Here is an 18444-nt window from a genome sequence, read left to right as displayed (position 1 = left end):
CTGCATCTCTTTGTGGTTGTTATTCATACATCTGCATCTCTTTGTGGTTGTTATGGTCATCATTACTTGAGTTTGGAGGGATTTAGTATCAATAGCTTCTCTCTTTTGGGGTTTGCATGTTCCTGAAAAACAGCTACAATTAGCTCCTAGAATTTTTTTTACAAGCATTACAAATAATTTTACCAATACTGCAATTACTAATATTATAAACGCTCCTTGAATGACATAATGTATTATCCCTGTGATCCATCCACCCACACCTTTGAATAAATTCAGTGGGTTTAACCAGGAAAGCCATTCAGGGAAGGGTAGTTCACTTAAAAAGGGATTAAGTCTTTCTGCTCGGTCTATATCATGTGTGACCTGCATCAGTCCCTCAGGGTTTATGAAGTGACAACATGAAGGTCCCACCACCTGACAGAAACCTCCACTAGAAGCAGTGAGATAATCAAGTACCATAGAATGTTGATTGGTAATGATAATGAGCTGCTTTGTTTAAGCTGATTCTATATTTATGGCATCAAACAATAAATCAGTCACATTATAATCATTTGGGCATTTCTCATGTTTCCCAACATTACTCCTAATGGACCTGTCAGTACCATTCCTGCCTGCATGTATCATGGTGTACTAAACAAATGCTTCTGTGTCTGTTTGCTAGATTTTGTGTCAGTATCACGTTTTGCAAGCATGTGTTGAGGAATGTTTTTGTATGGGAAATCATCCTCACTCCATACCCATGTTGCAGGTTCCAATCTAGCCAATGTACAGGTTCCCTCCGCTCCCTTTGGAATCCATCTATAAGCTTTTTCCCCACAAACAATGTAAATACCTTTTGGAAGTTCAAACTGATATTCACTTAGTAACGCCATTACTACTGATACAAATCGCAAGGTCTCATCATACAAACACCAAGAATCTTCTAAGTCAGTGGTAACTACTCTATAAAATTGAAAGGGCACACAGTATGGTTCTCTATCATTAGCTATTGACATATCTGCTGCTCCATCATCCAACTGCCCTTCTTCAACTTCTTCACTCATGTGTATTGCACTGCGATTTGCACAGGTATCAGTGTCACCATGTTCGAATCTATAGGCTCTGGTCCAGTTTGTTTCATGTATGTATCTTTGTAGGGATATACAAGGAGGTCTGGTACAATACGGATTTTGGTTTGGGGCATAACTTCTTATTCCAAAACTAACTTTTAACATTTGATTGGGTATGGGGGTTACAAAACAAGACATGATATTAATATATATTCCTGCATTACAAATTTATTGTCCCACTGTTTATACCTAAAAGGAAACCAAGAAAAAGAGAGAAGCAATACGCAATACTTCCCTAATGCCATTTCTTTAATCTTTGTGAACCCTCCTGCAATGGGATGTATGGACTTTTACTGAGGTTGGTGTACTAAGTTGGACTTGGTGTAGATCCAAGTTTCGCCCACACGCCTCCAGACCGTCACCCAGTCCCCCAAACTTCAGAGAATGTGTGCCAGATTGGAAGGATCTGGAATGAAACTGAAACAACTGTTTATTACATGGTATTACATATTTAATTAATCATTTATATATTAAAAATTACACGTCTGATTACTGGATCTGTGAACAAAAATTGCATTTTGTACCTTTTTATCTTTTATCTTTTATATATACAATTTCTATCATGTGCTTTTCTAGTAATAACATATCATTTTCTGCACTGGATTGCCTCTGACCAAATCTGGGAAGAAATCCACAGAACACGCACAAACTTGCATAACACTTGCTCATAGTATATCACTATAATTTATCTGCGGTCTCTGAGATGGGAAGAGCCAATGCAGGGTATTTCTATGAACTATACAGTTTTCCTTCTTACATTATTTTGGGCATTTTGGGCATATGTCTTACAAGTCTGGGTAAATCTGGACTAAATTATGGTGTCACCCATACCTTGTCTCTTAAGACACACATTAATATCCGTTTTTCACAGAGAATTCCTTATTAATCTATTGGTTACCTGGACCATCAATAAGAAGAGAGCTTATGGCAGAGAAATATTACCGCCCTGTATCCACAGACCTCAGTCAGCTGGGCTTCCTGCGTCTCTATCTCCACTCCTCGTTGAATTTCTTGTACCTGTAGGGAGTTAAGAACACAAGGAGTGGCAGACGTCACAGACGTGACAGGAGCCACCAAGGTGGTCTGTACAGGGAAAGATGGAAAACTCTCAACTCTAGGCCCGGTTATTGTTTCTTTGTTAACTACACCTGTGTAAGCATCTTTTTGTGCTCCATCACTGTCAGCTCAGGTCTAGACTTTATCTTCATTGTACCTGGCTTATTTAATAACAGGAGAGCAATAACAGGGGAACCTTCATTCGGGCTCATACGTATTCTACAGTTTTTCATTTCAGTTGACACTCAGTAAGGATCTATCGCTTATATTTTTAACTATCTTACCCAGTTCTGCTTTTCCCATTCAGAGAGGGCCTCATCATCACTGCCTTCTGTACTAATATAGGTAAGAAGGGAGTGGTTTAAATTTTAATTATTTCGTGCTGTGTAAGCCGTAGCATTTCCAGTGCAGAAGCGACCAATCATCTGTAAAAACAAAGCTAAAAATATGTCATCATATCATTCTTACAACATTACCTCCAACCAGTTAATAGTCTTCAGCATTTATACTTTATATGGTCAAAAATACTTAACAAAACAATTATATTTTCATTTTTCTGCTTAATGGACATGTTTCATAGTGGCTATTACAAGGGAAGTGCTACTATACTACTAGAGTATATAATAGATAACCTCCTTTCCCCCCTTTTGTATATTTATTCACTCAAAATTTTTGCTGGGCAAATATACAATATACAAACAATTCAAAGGTTGTGGGTTTTCGATACAAACAATTTGTCTTTAAACTTCATTTATCATCTGTGTTGAATAACAAAGTAGCTGGATTAAATATTATGAGTAGAGCTACCTTACACTTTGCTAGTCAGTTCATTTAATAAATATTTTGTCAATACTTGAAATAATAATTACTACACTTAGTATAGTGCCTTGTATTTCTAAAGTGTATTACCAAATTAACATTAACATACTTCCTTTGCACGAGTAACCACCACTAGAACATATATATATACATACATATATATATATATATACATATCTATACATACATATCCCACTAGATGGTGTTTTTCCCTAAATTATAACAAAACAAATAAAATGAGATATCTTCCAGTGCTGGTGTAGAGGGAATTATGAATCCACAGAGAATGTCATCACTCTTCAGCATCTCAAAACCCTCTTTTGCTTTTAGAGTTTTGCTGACAGGATTTTGTTAACATTGCATGCTGCCAGCACATAAAATAGTTGGCTGCATTTTCTCTGACACTGAAGGAATGACATTCCCCAATTCACAACTCACCAATTGTTCCAATCCTGTTTTTTTTTTTTTTTTTTTTAAGATAATTCTCTACCTGTTTTGTGATGGCTTCCATTCTGCTTTCTACTCAGGGGATATTATTTTATACACAAATATACAGGTACCTTAATTTTGATGATGGTTCTCATCCAGCTTGCTTTCATCTATTTAAATCAAAGACATCATTACAACAAGCATAGATTCCGGCATTGGTCCTGTAACAATGATTCCAATTTTTTTTTTTTTTATAATGAACTATTCCAGCATTTCTTGTTTCTTAATTAGTATAAGGCTTACTCTCATATTATACTATCTATAATTTTGCTAGTGGGAAGGGTTACCTGTGCAGTGGCCGAAGGGCCATCTACAGGTTTGACCCTAATTATTTGCTTTCTTTGGGGGCTGCCTATTTCCCAATCCCAGTCTGTTATTTTTATGATTGCAACCTATATCTGTTCTAACAAATGCTCCCTTTCTCTGTACCTCCCGTTGTTAGCCTTTTCCTCTTATCCTGCGACAGTCTCGTTTATAGTGTCCCCTTTTTCCACATCCAAAACACAATCCCTTTTCTTTATACTCAACAAAGTCTGGCATCTTATCTATTCTACGCTCAGTCTGTAATCCTTCCACTGATCTTTTCACCGCATTATCAAATGCTCTTGAGTGTATGTTTACCATTACAGGGGTTTGTTCCTGAGCTTTCTTTTTCATCATCTGATCTTCTATAGCTCTTATCATGTGCAATGATTGTTCAAGTGGTACACATTTATAGTCTATACATGTTCTTACTACTTCTTTCCTAAGATCTCTCCTTAACCCTTCCTTAAACATACCCTTAAAGAGCGCTATTTCCCTAAAGTCCTTTAAGTCATAACCATGATCTATAAAAAGGGAAACACATCGAGCATGATATTTGTCTACATTTTCATCTTGTCTTTGAAACATGTCTAAACACAATCTATCAATCATATTTTCCTCTGATACCTTAAGTCTATCCTTATCGTCATGGTCATTTATAAGAGGATGATGGCGTTCTGAAGTCCGGAGCCATGCTGCCACTTGAGCATGGTATCCGTGCCTCTGAATCCATTGGTAATTCTCTCGGCCGAACTGCTGCCACCGGCAAAAATCTAAACAACCTGTCTTAGGCATCCCCGCCTTCTTCAGTATTTTAGCACTGTTCTTAACTGCTTTCTCTCCATTCTCCATTCTGACCAAGTCAATCACCCTGAATCTTTGATCCATACTGTTTGACTTAGTAGAATGTCTGGTAAGACTGGTTCCCATAGTGTGGTAGTTAAAAGGTAGCGGCCCTCCACCTCACACTATCTGCTGATCTGCCCAAAGGGTAGCGATCCCTTGGCTAGCAGTTCAAGCGGTTGACTTATGTCCGCTAGCTACTAATTCCTTTCCGCTAGCTACAAATTCCCCTCTAGAATCTAGTATTTATCCACTAGCAGTCAACGGTGAACCCCTATCTTTCAAGGTAATCAAACCAGTTTTTCTTTCTTTTCTAATATACCATTGTCTAAGCTAGTAAAGACACATAAACAAATACAACACAACTCCAATTGCAATAGCTATATATTCCTCATTCATCAGAATCATCTGATGCTGACACTTCCATTCCTGAATCCACCCATGGTACAGGGTGTGCGTCTATTCTGATCTTATTCCCTGATCTTATACTGGGGACACAAGATCCTGCTTGTTTTCGTGGTCTTGGTCTGCCACAGGCAGCACAATATTCACGCCAATCAGGATTTTGTTCTCCGCACACACAAGTCCATCCTCCTGGTCCAGTTACTAGGGCTGACTCCCAGAGAATGTAATCCAGTGGATCCTCTCTCATTCCCAGTACAACAACTCTCTATATATCTTCTATTGCAACTTTACCTTAACATCACACAATGTTACTAAGCAAAGACAATGTTCACAAATCATATGCAAATCATATGCAGCTCAAACCATACCTCTAAACATCAGAGATGTAAAACAACTGTTAACAATATATACTAGACTAGATCTTCTGTTTTTGCCCATCTGGAAATAAATGACATACTTCTAACTCAGTTAATACACGGCATTCCAATTCTATGAGCTCTGTTCAGCGAGTGCGGGTTATAAGGTCACAACGCTGCAGTCTCTTTTCTCCCCCCTTCACTTTTCACTGTAAGTCTCTGACTATACAGGGGAAAGTGACAGAACATTATTCACCTAAAAACAAATTCAATATAATATATCAGATTGAAAAGGTAAGAAGCAGTAGCCAAGTATTATATTATTAGTTAGTGGGTTAGTATTGTGAAATAGATAAAGAAAGAAGACAGAAGAAGAAAAGGAAAGACCTTTAGCAGCATAATTTACAAAATGTACAACTTTGTTTTCAGCATATAGGACAAGACAAACAAACAATAAACATAAAGGCTACCTGAGGAATCGCGAGTTTCCTGTTTATATCCCCCGGAGACTGACTCGTGCCCTCTACCCCCTCTTGAAGAGAAAATACTTTGAGATCAAAAAGATCAACTTACCTAGGTTTGATATTAGTATTTTCTGTTCAAGCGAGGAAGAACGCTGTGTTCAGTCTTAGACGGATGGAAAGGGGAAAGTCTGGGGTCCCAGTCATGGGGCTCGCTGAGGGCCTCCAACTGTTAAAGCCGGGGTCTTGTTTCCTCTCAGGTAGCAGGGACGGACCGGCCGGTTGTGAGAGCAAGCTTAAAACAGCATAAAGACAGGAATCTATAGTGAGTCAAATAGCTCTGCTCCTTTATTGGATCTGAAGGTCTCTTTATACTTTTCAAGCTGATTACGCAATATGAGACATGTGATATAGTTACATAACTTTAGATTATACCAAATATAGTCATTTGGGATATAAGCATGATATCATCACACAAGGAAAGGATTAATATTTCAAGCCAAAGAGATATGTAATAAAAAATGTTTCAAGAGATGTGATCAATTAAACCTTGTCAAACAAGCTCCAGGTCAAGATGACCGTATAAACAATAAAAGAATAGCAGATGTGGAATAGAACATCAATTACTCATTCCAAGCTTTACTCATTCCAAGCTTGCATAACGGATTGTGTAACTGTTTACATAACTATATTAGAATATAATGAACTTTTGTCTAACTATTTGAGGAGTAACTATCAAGGAGACAAAATGGCTTCTCTAACACACCCTAAGAAGATATTAGCATAGGGTGGTGCACAGCACGCCCCCATAGCGGTCCCGGATGTCTGGCGGTAATAGACCCTGTCAAACAAAAAATAGTTCCTGTCAAGCACTAGGAAAAGTAGATCCAGAATAAAGGAGTCGTGCCTCCTGTTCCCAGTTGTTTTGTTATCAAGGAAAAAGGACACAGGCATTGATCCCAACTTATGGTCAATTGAAGTGTATAGGGATTCTACATCTAACGTAACCAAAAGGACCTCAGATGGAACTTCCAGTTGTGCCAGTTGGTCAATTAGGTGAGTAGAGTCCCTCACATAAGATGGAGAAGATTGTGCCAACGGTTGGAGATAAAAGTCCAAATAGATACAGGGCCTCTCCAGTAAACCACCAATCCCTGAAACTATTGGCCTACCCGGAGGCTCCGGACGGCCTTTATGAATTTTGGGTAGCATGTAAAATGTTGGTGTTACTGGGTCCTTTGTTGTTAAGAAATTTTTCTCCTTCAAGGTGATGGTGCCTTGATCATGCGCTGTGGTCAGGAATCTATCCAGATTCTTTTTGAAAGTGCTCGTTGGATCTGACGGTAACGCTATATAGCATTCTCTGTTGGATAACTGTCTCTTCGCCTCCCTAGTGTACATTTCTGTTGGCCACAATACCACATTCCCACCCTTGTCGGCTTCCTTTATCAGGAATTCCTTATTATTTCTCAATTTAGACAGAATACGTCTCTCTCCAATGCTTAGATTGTTAGCTCTATTCCCATCTAATTTGAGCTTCTCAATGTCTTTACACATTTTATTAAAAAAGATCCCAACAGCTGGGCAGAGACCTGGGGGGGTGTGGCTTGGGACAAGAGTCGCCCCGTAAAGGGGATCTTCTTACCGGCTTGTCGCTCGTTTTCTTCCAGGAGGTCCAGAAGATCGTTAAACACCTGGTGATCCTCAGGAGGCAGTGTATTAATAAGCTCAGGTCGACTGTAAAGATATTTAAATGTTAATTGACGGCAAAAGAGGTAGATGTCTTTTGTTACAGTAAATTTATCCAACTTGCTCATGGGTGCAAAAGATAGCCCCCTCATAAGCAAATTGGTTTCCACTTCAGACAGTTGGTATTCGGAAAGATTTACTATTTGTAGGTCTCTTGGATTACCTGTTACCAGTTCTGCCTCCGGCTCCTTGTTTGCCTCTGTAAGGGTGATCGCCAAGGTTGAGCTCTCCTGTTCTTTCTCCTGGTGTTTTGATTTCCGATGGCCCCTCCTGGTACGCTTTCTGGATCGCTTGTATCTGTCGATAAAAAAAGATCACTAGAGGAAGCTTCAGAGGTCGCTGGAGCACTATTGGGTTCCTGGTTTACTAGTCTACGCTTGTTGCCCCTATGTGACCACTTATAGGCCCTATTCTCAGCGTAATCGCTTCTATCTCGTTGGAACTTACTCTTTTTACCTTTGATAATATCTTTTTCGTAATTGTCAAGGATATTTTTCAATTTATCCTGAAATGGGGCTACTACTGTCTGTGGGTCTTGCTGTTTAAGTATATGTTCTTTATTATTTATCTCCTCCTTTAGTTGGGCGAGGAGGGAACGGTCATGTTCGATTAACATATCCAGAAGTATAACCGAGCATGTCTGCAATCCCTGCTCCCATATGATTCTAAACTGTGCATCAGTCTCCCAAGCCGGGAATATTTGTACTCTGAGACCCCTTGGTGTAATTTTGAGTTTCTTATACTCCTCTAGGGTTCTGATGTTCCACCACACTTTGGTTACTCTTTTATGCAAGTTGATCAAATTTTGCATGAGTTGTTGATTCTCATCCTGTAAACCACCTATACCACCAGTCGCCCCAGAATTAAAAGGGGCACCAAAAATGTCTGAAGATTGACATGACCAAGCTGCTTCTCTAGCTGCTAAATCCATATGGTTTAGTTGTACAGCAATGTAAACTCCAAATACACTCGTCAATAATACAATAAATTTGGCTAATACCAAACAGAGGGGAGAATGGAGGGGTGTGCCACCTTCCAGAAACGGAGCAAAATTGCACCCAGAAGAGGATAAACACAAGGGGAGGAAGGGCACTACCCGTGGGATCTCCAGGTATACAGAAAACTGAACCAATTAGAAAAAGAGGAAAGGGGTATACCAAACACGGGATCACCACATTGTCAAACAATCAGGGAGTTCATTTTATTGTACACAAAAAAAACCACATGTCTGCACCGGAAGTGTGGCACACACAAAAAGGTAATAAAAACACTTAAAAAGCCTATGGCATTGAACCAATCACATTGGGAAACAATATATATAATATATGCTCGGTTATACTTCTGGATATGTTAATCGAACATGACCGTTCCCTCCTCGCCCAACTAAAGGAGGAGATAAATAATAAAGAACATATACTTAAACAGCAAGACCCACAGACAGTAGTAGCCCCATTTCAGGATAAATTGAAAAATATCCTTGACAATTACGAAAAAGATATTATCAAAGGTAAAAAGAGTAAGTTCCAACAAGATAGAAGCGATTACGCTGAGAATAGGGCCTATAAGTGGTCACATAGGGGCAACAAGCGTAGACTAGTAAGCCAGGAACCCAATAGTGCTCCAGCGACCTCTGAAGCTTCCTCTAGTGATCTTTTTTTATCGACGGATACAAGCGATCCAGAAAGCGTACCAGGAGGGGCCGTCGGAAATCAAAACACCACGAGAAAGAACAGGAGAGCTCAACCTTGGCGATCACCCTTACAGAGGCAAACAAGGAGCCGGAGGCAGAACTGGTAACAGGTAATCCAAGAGACCTACAAATAGTAAATCTTTCCGAATACCAACTGTCTGAAGTGGAAACCAATTTGCTTATGAGGGGGCTATCTTTTGCACCCATGAGCAAGTTGGATAAATTTACTGTAACAAAAGACATCTACCTCTTTTGCCGTCAATTAACATTTAAATATCTTTACAGTCGACCTGAGCTTATTAATACACTGCCTCCTGAGGATCACCAGGTGTTTAACGATCTTCTGGACCTCCTGGAAGAAAACGAGCGACAAGCCGGTAAGAAGATCCCCTTTACGGGGCGACTCTTGTCCCAAGCCACACCCCCCCTAGGTCTCTGCCCAGCTGTTGGGATCTTTTTTAATAAAATGTGTAAAGACATTGAGAAGCTCAAATTAGATGGGAATAGAGCTAACAATCTAAGCATTGGAGAGAGACGTATTCTGTCTAAATTGAGAAATAATAAGGAATTCCTGATAAAGGAAGCCGACAAGGGTGGGAATGTGGTATTGTGGCCAACAGAAATGTACACTAGGGAGGCGAAGAGACAGTTATCCAACAGAGAATGCTATATAGCGTTACCGTCAGATCCAACGAGCACTTTCAAAAAGAATCTGGATAGATTCCTGACCACAGCGCATGATCAAGGCACCATCACCTTGAAGGAGAAAAATTTCTTAACAACAAAGGACCCAGTAACACCAACATTTTACATGCTACCCAAAATTCATAAAGGCCGTCCGGAGCCTCCGGGTAGGCCAATAGTTTCAGGGATTGGTGGTTTACTGGAGAGGCCCTGTATCTATTTGGACTTTTATCTCCAACCGTTGGCACAATCTTCTCCATCTTATGTGAGGGACTCTACTCACCTAATTGACCAACTGGCACAACTGGAAGTTCCATCTGAGGTCCTTTTGGTTACGTTAGATGTAGAATCCCTATACACTTCAATTGACCATAAGTTGGGATCAATGGCTGTGTCCTTTTTCCTTGATAACAAAACAACTGGGAACAGGAGGCACGACTCCTTTATTCTGGATCTACTTTTCCTAGTGCTTGACAGGAACTATTTTTTGTTTGACAGGGTCTATTACCGCCAGACATCCGGGACCGCTATGGGGGCGTGCTGTGCACCACCCTATGCTCATATCTTCTTAGGGTGGTGGGAGGAGCTATATGTCTATACCCTGGAACAGTACAAAACCAATGTGGTCCGGTGGTTTAGATATATCGACGACATTTTGTTTTTCTGGTCGGGGACTCTTGATCAATGCAAATTATTTATTGCCACCCTGAATAACAACAGTCTGAATATAAAGCTGACTTCCAACATTTCCTCGGAGTCTGTTGAGTTTCTTGATCTCCGGATCACGAAAACAGAAGGAACCATCTGCACGACTCTATACCGCAAACCTACAGCAACCAACAGTCTGCTACATTATAGCAGTTTTCACCCAATGCATGTTAAAAACGGCATCCCTAAGGGACAGTTCATGAGGGTGAAAAGGAACTGTAGTGATAATATCGATTTTGAATCACATGCCCTTGATCTGACCAACAGGTTCCGCAAAAGGGGATACCCGAAGAGGGTGGTTTCTGGAGCACTACAAACCTGCAAGTCCATAGAACGACAGACTCTACTCCAACCGAAAATACGGACAAAACAGACAATTGTGAGTATCATCACACCATTTAATAACCAGTGGCAAGATCTCTATGGTTTGCTCCACAATAATTGGGATATTCTACGGAGTGACAAAAAGTTGATTCCCTTTTTGGGCGTAAAACCCAGGCTAGTAGCGAGGAGGGCCCAGAACCTACGGGGTATCCTCTCAAGCAGTCATTTTACCAGACCGAAGCAGAGCCTGGGCACTGGCGTCAGACTGAAAGGAACTTTTCCCTGTGGAGCATGCACAGTGTGCCCTTTTATGGTGGCTGATGACCATTTCTCCTTACCAATTCCTCCTAGGCGAATCTCTTCTGGTGCCTATTACAACTGTTGGACCAGGAACGCCGTGTATGTCCTCATCTGCAGCTGCCCCAAACTATATGTGGGTGAAACTACACAGGAGGTAAGAAGGAGGGTCCAACAGCACTTTTCGAGTATCAACACGGCTAGCACAGACCTAAAGAAGGGCAAAGTGCTTACCTCGGTAGCCGCCCACTTCCTTACCCATCATGGAGGGCGTTTCAACACGGTCAAGATAATGATTGTTGACTCTGTTAGACAGAACATTAGGGGTGGGGACTGTACCAAGGAACTCCTTCAGAAGGAATCCCGGTGGATTTACACCCTTAAGAGTCTGGCTCCACATGGCCTAAATGAAGAATTACTGTATACTGGTTTTTATAACATCATTTGAAATTGTGAGTTCTCACAAGCTATTTTTTCATCTTGTTTGGTTAGGAGGTGAAATTTGAGCAAGCAGAATGAGAAGAAGGACATCTAGGATGAAGGATGAGGGAAGAAGGGACATGATGAGAATACCGGACTTCTCATATTGGATCATCTTCTCACCATTTCTGTGATGCCGACTTATCTTGATGGAGCATCTCAATTGTTCTAATGAGACCTCACGGACATCAACTTGTTTATGATGTCTTGGAAGGAGAGAAGTAAAGAAGAGGGGGAAAAAAGGAAAAAGGGAGGGAACAATGAAGAGGCATAGAACAGGAAAAAAGAAAAAGAAGAAGAAAGAAGTAAAAGGAAAGGATTATGACAGCGGAGGATACCAAACCAAACCACACCAAATACCTTCTTTGGCTTGGTCTTCTATGTATATACTCATCTCCCGATGAGACCTATGGACCCTTGAAGGATAATTCTTTTCCTCCTTGTTAATCTTCACTTCTATATTGCACTATTACCTTTGATGTAATTGCAGTGTTCCTAGCTGTACCCCATGAGGGGACAACATGGTGCACTGTCCACTTCATCTCTGAGTTTAGATGGATGAGTCTGCCGACTATTTTCATGTTTTGAGAGTCCTTGGTGAGCTCGACCACTGTTCTCTGACCATGACCATTCTTTGGTTAACCTTTTGTAATATTAATTTGATGATTTTTGACTGATTTCCACCTTGTGTGGGGTCTCTGCAATTTGGTCCTTATGCCCCTTGTTCCATCATAATCCGTCTGTTGTAACTGCACCTTGCCTTCAGGGTGGAATAGTGGGCCAAAGCCCTTCATGGAGAGATTTGCGTATGCACTGGTTGGGACCATATGTCACCCTTTTGGCTGTGACGTGTGGTCTTACTTTTGTGTTTGGGCATGTCTCCTTAAGGGCAATACCATGTATCATCTAATGATGATGAGCCCCACATATGCACAGCACCTGCTGGAAACAGTGCATTCTGATAAACTTTGTTTGTGTCATCTAAATAAATGTAATTGTGATTATACTCTGACTATGGGATTTCCATGCCATGTGGGGTCTCTGTAGTTTGGTCCTCCTGCTCTTTGTTCCACCCTGATTTGCCTGTTGTAACTGCATTGCCCTCGGGGTGGAACGGTGGGCTAGAGCCCTGTCTATGGTCAGTTTCTCTTGTGCTTATGCATTGGTTGGGACCATATGTCACCCTTTTAGGTTTTGACATGTGGTCTTTTGTGTATGAGCATGTCTCCTCAGGGGCAATACCTTGTATCATCTAATGATGATGAGCCCCACATATGCACAGCACCTGCTGGAAACAGCGTATTTGGACGAGCTCTGTTTGCATTAACCAAATAAGTGTAATTGTGATTATACTCTGACTATTGGACATCCATGTCATTGATCACATACCGGTCAAACGAACTTCATGTTTGTGTGCAGACTTGCCATTGCTCTGTTCTTTGTTCCATCCTGATCGGTTTGACATAAACCTGGATCGGCTTTGTACTTAGGGTTGGATGTTGAACTGGGGAATTGTTGCTGCCCCCCATATGAATAAAAAGGTCAAAAAGCCTTGTGCTAGCATCTTTACTTTTCTCCTACCTTAGTGCAGAATGTATTATAAAGTGCGTTTTCGGCGATATTTACTGTGATTTCCTGCTTTCACATGAATGCGTGTGCCTATTTGTATACATGGGGGAAGCCCATATACTATACGTCCATACTTAATACCTGTAACGCTGTACTTTGTATGGGGTTATAATCTGTCGGCACTTTGAACATTTGCGCATGCGCAGTACGAGATGAGGACGTTCCTCCCCTTTTTGATCATGTGATGTAAACTAGACAGCCGGCGCTGTATATAAGTGTATATATTGAATCGATCATGGAACTGCATTTTCTCAGGCGCCGCTAGGGTGCATATCAATAAATTGACATGCTTAGGGACATACATTGGTACGTTTGATAAAGCACCACTCGTTCTTACGACCAGCGCATGCGCAGTAGGAGCTGGGGGCGTGTATCTGTCTGTCACATGACCCAAGCAAGATGGCGGCCGCCATCAGAACGCTGCAAACATATGAGATTCTCCAGCTGCGGCACTGGTGAGTCTTAATGAATTGCTTGTATATATAGGGCACATACCGAAGAGTCACATAGCTTTCTCCTTTTCCCCTGAGGAAGCCACCCTTAGAGGTGGCGATACGCGTGGGGTTATCCCTTGGGAAACCCTCTCCTTATGCGACCTCCATTTGCATGCTTCCTGGTATTTTTCTGGCATCTCACCGATAGTGAGTATAGACCAAAGGGACCCTGAAGGCTTGGTGTAGATGAACTGCCCTGATTTTCCTGGGCCACACTGGTTTTTGGTCATGTTGTCCCCATATAGTAAGAATCTTGTAGCCAGTCATGTTAAGAGTTAATACTGCAGCTTGATGTTCATTTAGCATCTTCATTTACACCTTCTGGATATTTGGAGGCCTAGGCCTTTCCCAAATTGCATGTAGTGTTGTAAATTGTATTATTATCTGTGGTATATCCAACTGATCCACCACTCAGGATCATTTTGGTAGCAATGCAATGTGTAGATACTGTCTATAATATATGTATGTTGCATTAAGGAGAGGTTACGCATATTATATTTATATAATCATCTGTTATATACATTATATATTATATATATTGTTTCCCAATGTGATTGGTTCAATGCCATAGGCTTTTTAAGTGTTTTTATTACCTTTTTGTGTGTGCCACACTTCCGGTGCGGACATGTGGTTTTTTTGTGTACAATAAAATTAACTCCTTGATTGTTTGACAATGTGGTGATCCCGTGTTTGGTATACCCCTTTCCTCTTTTTCTAATCCGCTACTCGAGAAGACGCTCGAGCGGGAACTCTTCGCGCCAAAGATGGCGGCTTCTGAAATTTTCCGGCCGGACACCTCCGGCGGTCACAAGGCGCACCTCTACCCAACGGCAGAGCGGTAAGATCCTGTTCGTGACGCCAAGTTGTCGCGGGCGGAGGAGGGGACGCTGCGCTCTCCCACTGCTCGGGTCCGGCTGCCGCTGCTGCTGCGGCCTGCTGCTGCTCGGTGGCTCGAGCGATGGGCCGGATCCCGGGGACTCGAGCTGCGCTCCTCGCCCGTGAGTGAAAGGGGTTTGGTTTTTGGGATAGTTTATTGTCCGTGACGCCACCCACGGTTGTGGTGATTGTATGGACACCACCGCTGCTCTGTATGGGGATCCCGGGAGCGGTGACAGGGAGCAGCAAAGTTGTTGGTTCTCCCCTCCGTGGGTAGGGGGTGGTCGTCCCGGGGCCCGGTGATGAGTTGGGGGATGAGGGATGGCGGGGCCGGTGCAGGGCTTGGTGGGGTGCAGGGACGCGGGGGCAGCGCTGTGCCTCACGGCACTGTGGTACTCACTCAGCCTGAGACGGGGACACAGTTCTCGGTAAAACACACGGCTGGAAAGACGGTTCCCACGGACGGCTGCTGTTGCTTTTCCCCAGTAGTTGACGGTGACGGTCCCTTTTCCTGCACCTAAGTCTATCTTGGTAGCGATGGGTTCCCACCGGTAACCTGCTCCCCGGCTTGGATATGTGCCGGAGGAGCCCCTCTTTGCCTGCAGGCACTGGCCCTGAGAAACTGGTGCCTTGGCGGTGGCGGTGTCTCTCTCTAACGGTTGGACTGTTGCCTTCAATCGGGACTTGGTTGTTGGGAGACCCAGAGGTCCCCTTCACTGACGGATTTGGCAAATTCACGGCGACTCCTAGCCTTGCCGGGATCCGAAAGGGCCCTGCCAATGGTGCTGGCTTCTCTTCGTATGCCGCTCCGGTACCGCCGGGCCACCACCCGTCCACGGTCCTTTCGGCAACCTCCAAGCAGCCTCTCCTGCAGACGGTCACCGCCGTCTGCTAACCTTGCTGTTCTCAGTCCAGGGCACACACCCGGACCAACTTCAGGCTTTCTCAACTGTCCATTTCTCTTCCACTTTTACTCCTCTCTCTTGCTCCTCTACCACTTCACTTCAACTTCACTAACTGTTCTCTCTGGTTTTCCCGCCTCCAGGGCTGTGAACTCCTCGGTGGGCGGAGCCAACCGCCTGGCCCACCCCCTGGTGTGGACATCAGCCCCTGGAGGAAGGCAACAAGGATTTTTGTGTAGCTTTGGTGTACCTATCCGGGGTGTAGGGTGTGGTGGTGTTATGACCTGTGACCCCTGGCTTGCCCAGGGCATCACAGAAGCAGCGCTCGTCATCCCCGCAGCTGCACGCACTGCAGGGTGAGGAGCTGCTGATACCGCAGAGGGGGGGCAGACACTGACACGCTGCAGTGCGAGCAGCCGCGGGGCTGGCAGGGAGCGGGACACAGACTGCACGGGCACGCAACGGAGGTCACACGGAAGTGCTTCCGTGCGGCTTCTGGGGATTTTGCGGGCCCATTGACTTGTATTGAGTCACGGACCGTTATTACGGAACAGAATAGGACATGTTCCATAATAACGGAACGGACATACGGCATCCGATGTGTTTTTTTTGTAGGATCGAATGCACACGGAGGTGTTTCCGTGTGTCATCTGATCCTACACAAAAGACATTGAAAAGATGTTCCTGTCCGTGGGTCCGCAAAAAAACAGGAACTGACCACAACAAACGGAACAGTCATGTGAATGAGCCCTTAAGAGTATACGGGCAGGGTTATAGCGCCAAAGAATCAGGACACATCCCTGGTTGAGGATCAACCATTTGACACTTGGCAAGCTTTGTTTTCTGTTTTGATACCATAACAGTATAATCTGAATCATTGGTATGATTAAACTTGATGCTCAGGGTCTACTTAGAGGTGTCAGTATTTTGGGGGGGGGAATGAAACTGCTGATAGATTCAATTTGTAATGTTTTATTTTTCTCATTAGGTTGCTGATCGCGTACCCCTCGACCAAGACATTATTTAACAAATCAGAAACCGGTTCCAGTTTAACTGACTCCTCTGCAAATGCCAAAATGTTAGATTATAGCAAGAAAGTTCTAAACATTGTTGACAATGCCATTACGCATTTGAATGATATGGAAAATCCCCTTGCTGACGTCATAAAGAGCCATGGCCAGCATACTGTGGACCCGGAGATGTTTAAGGTACAGATTATGTATGTATATGGAGATTAATTTCAGGTTTCCCATGTGTTGGCAGCAGATTATCAACGATACTCTACAAGCATGTAACAACAATGTTTGTATATTCAGGAACAATTATGAAGCTTCGTAAATCAGCAAGTATACATTTCTGTGTGTCTCTATTTGGAGCTTCTGCAGCAAGCGTCCTCTGACATAAAACACAGGAAAGAAGAAAGAAGAAAACAGAATTTAGTCAGATGCTCTTCATGTGACCTCCTTTCTTCTTTTTTTGTTCTATCTTTATTAACAGGACATAAACCTAGCAACTAAACACTCATAGACAGGAATGGAGGTGTTGCACTAAACATACTGTATGCCAACACCCTCACTCAAGAACTACTTATCCTGTTAGTCCTGTTGCAGTTCTGAAGTCCTTAAAATTGGCTCTTGATAATTGCTTTGTCATACCATCAGCTATCATCTTGTCAGATTCACAATAAACAAATTTGAGTATTCCACGTTCCACTAAATCGTGCAAGTGGTGATGTTTTAAATCAATGTGCTTAGTCCTCACACTAATCTTTTCACTGCTGGCAAGTTTAATGTATCCTTGGTGGTGTGCCGCCCCTGCAGCAGTCTCACTGCTCGGATCCAAGGGTTACCGTGGCTTGAGGGTCTCCGGACCTGGGGGCTTGCGGCCACTTCAAATGAAAAGGGGAGCTATTTACAAGGGGAAATTTCGTGACGCCACCCGTGGTTCGCGGTAAGGGGAGTACCGCCACTGCCAATGGGAGTACCTGGGGAGATGGAGTGGGGCAGCCAGATGACGTTCCCTCCACAGGTAGAGGAAGCCCCAGGATTCGGGATAATGAGGTGCAAGGGTGCGTGGTGCAGGTTGGACACAGGGGAGGACAGCGTACTCACTCAGGCCGTGTTGGTAGTGATGCAACCATAAAGCAGACTTTGACACAGAAGAAAACCAAGTCTCTGGGTGCCGCTGCCTTCAGGGGAGCTCGTCCGGATGTCCGCTCCTATTGGTATTGCAGATTATCTGTAACCTGCCTACATACACTAGTATTTAGATGTTCTGAGTGACCCCTTGAAGCTGTCAGGGTCCCGCTCCTTACTGTTAAGTAGACTAGCTGTGCTCTCGATGGCTGACAGTTGGGATTTCAGTGGGCCGCATAAGCTGGAAAGCCCTATCCCTCTTGTTGTGTTGTTGCCTTCGATCTCTGAGCTCTTGGGGAAAGTTCATAAAGAGACTATCCTCAACAGCTGAATTATCAGGTTGCGTGAAGCTACTCCCTGATCTAGGGTCCAGTACCCCTCTGTGCTTGGTACCGGTTTGGTTACTAGAGACTCCGGTGCCGACCGTTCTCCAAAACTAAGTCTGGCACCCCTCTCTAATACTCTGCGACTGGGTCTCCGACTCCTCCGGTCCCCGACCACCGTCTGTGACCTAGCCAAAAGTCCCCAGGGAGCTCCAACTCCCAGCACCTCACTCTTTGGGAGCTACTACTGAACTGAACTCACTAAGCTCTGCTCTCCACTTCCTCTCACTGACTTCCTCCCTCCCACCAGTC

This window comes from Anomaloglossus baeobatrachus, chromosome 7 (assembly GCF_048569485.1).
Source record: "Anomaloglossus baeobatrachus isolate aAnoBae1 chromosome 7, aAnoBae1.hap1, whole genome shotgun sequence".
NCBI classification, from domain to species: Eukaryota; Metazoa; Chordata; class Amphibia; order Anura; family Aromobatidae; genus Anomaloglossus; species Anomaloglossus baeobatrachus.
Note: the sequence above shows the minus strand (reverse complement) of the source record.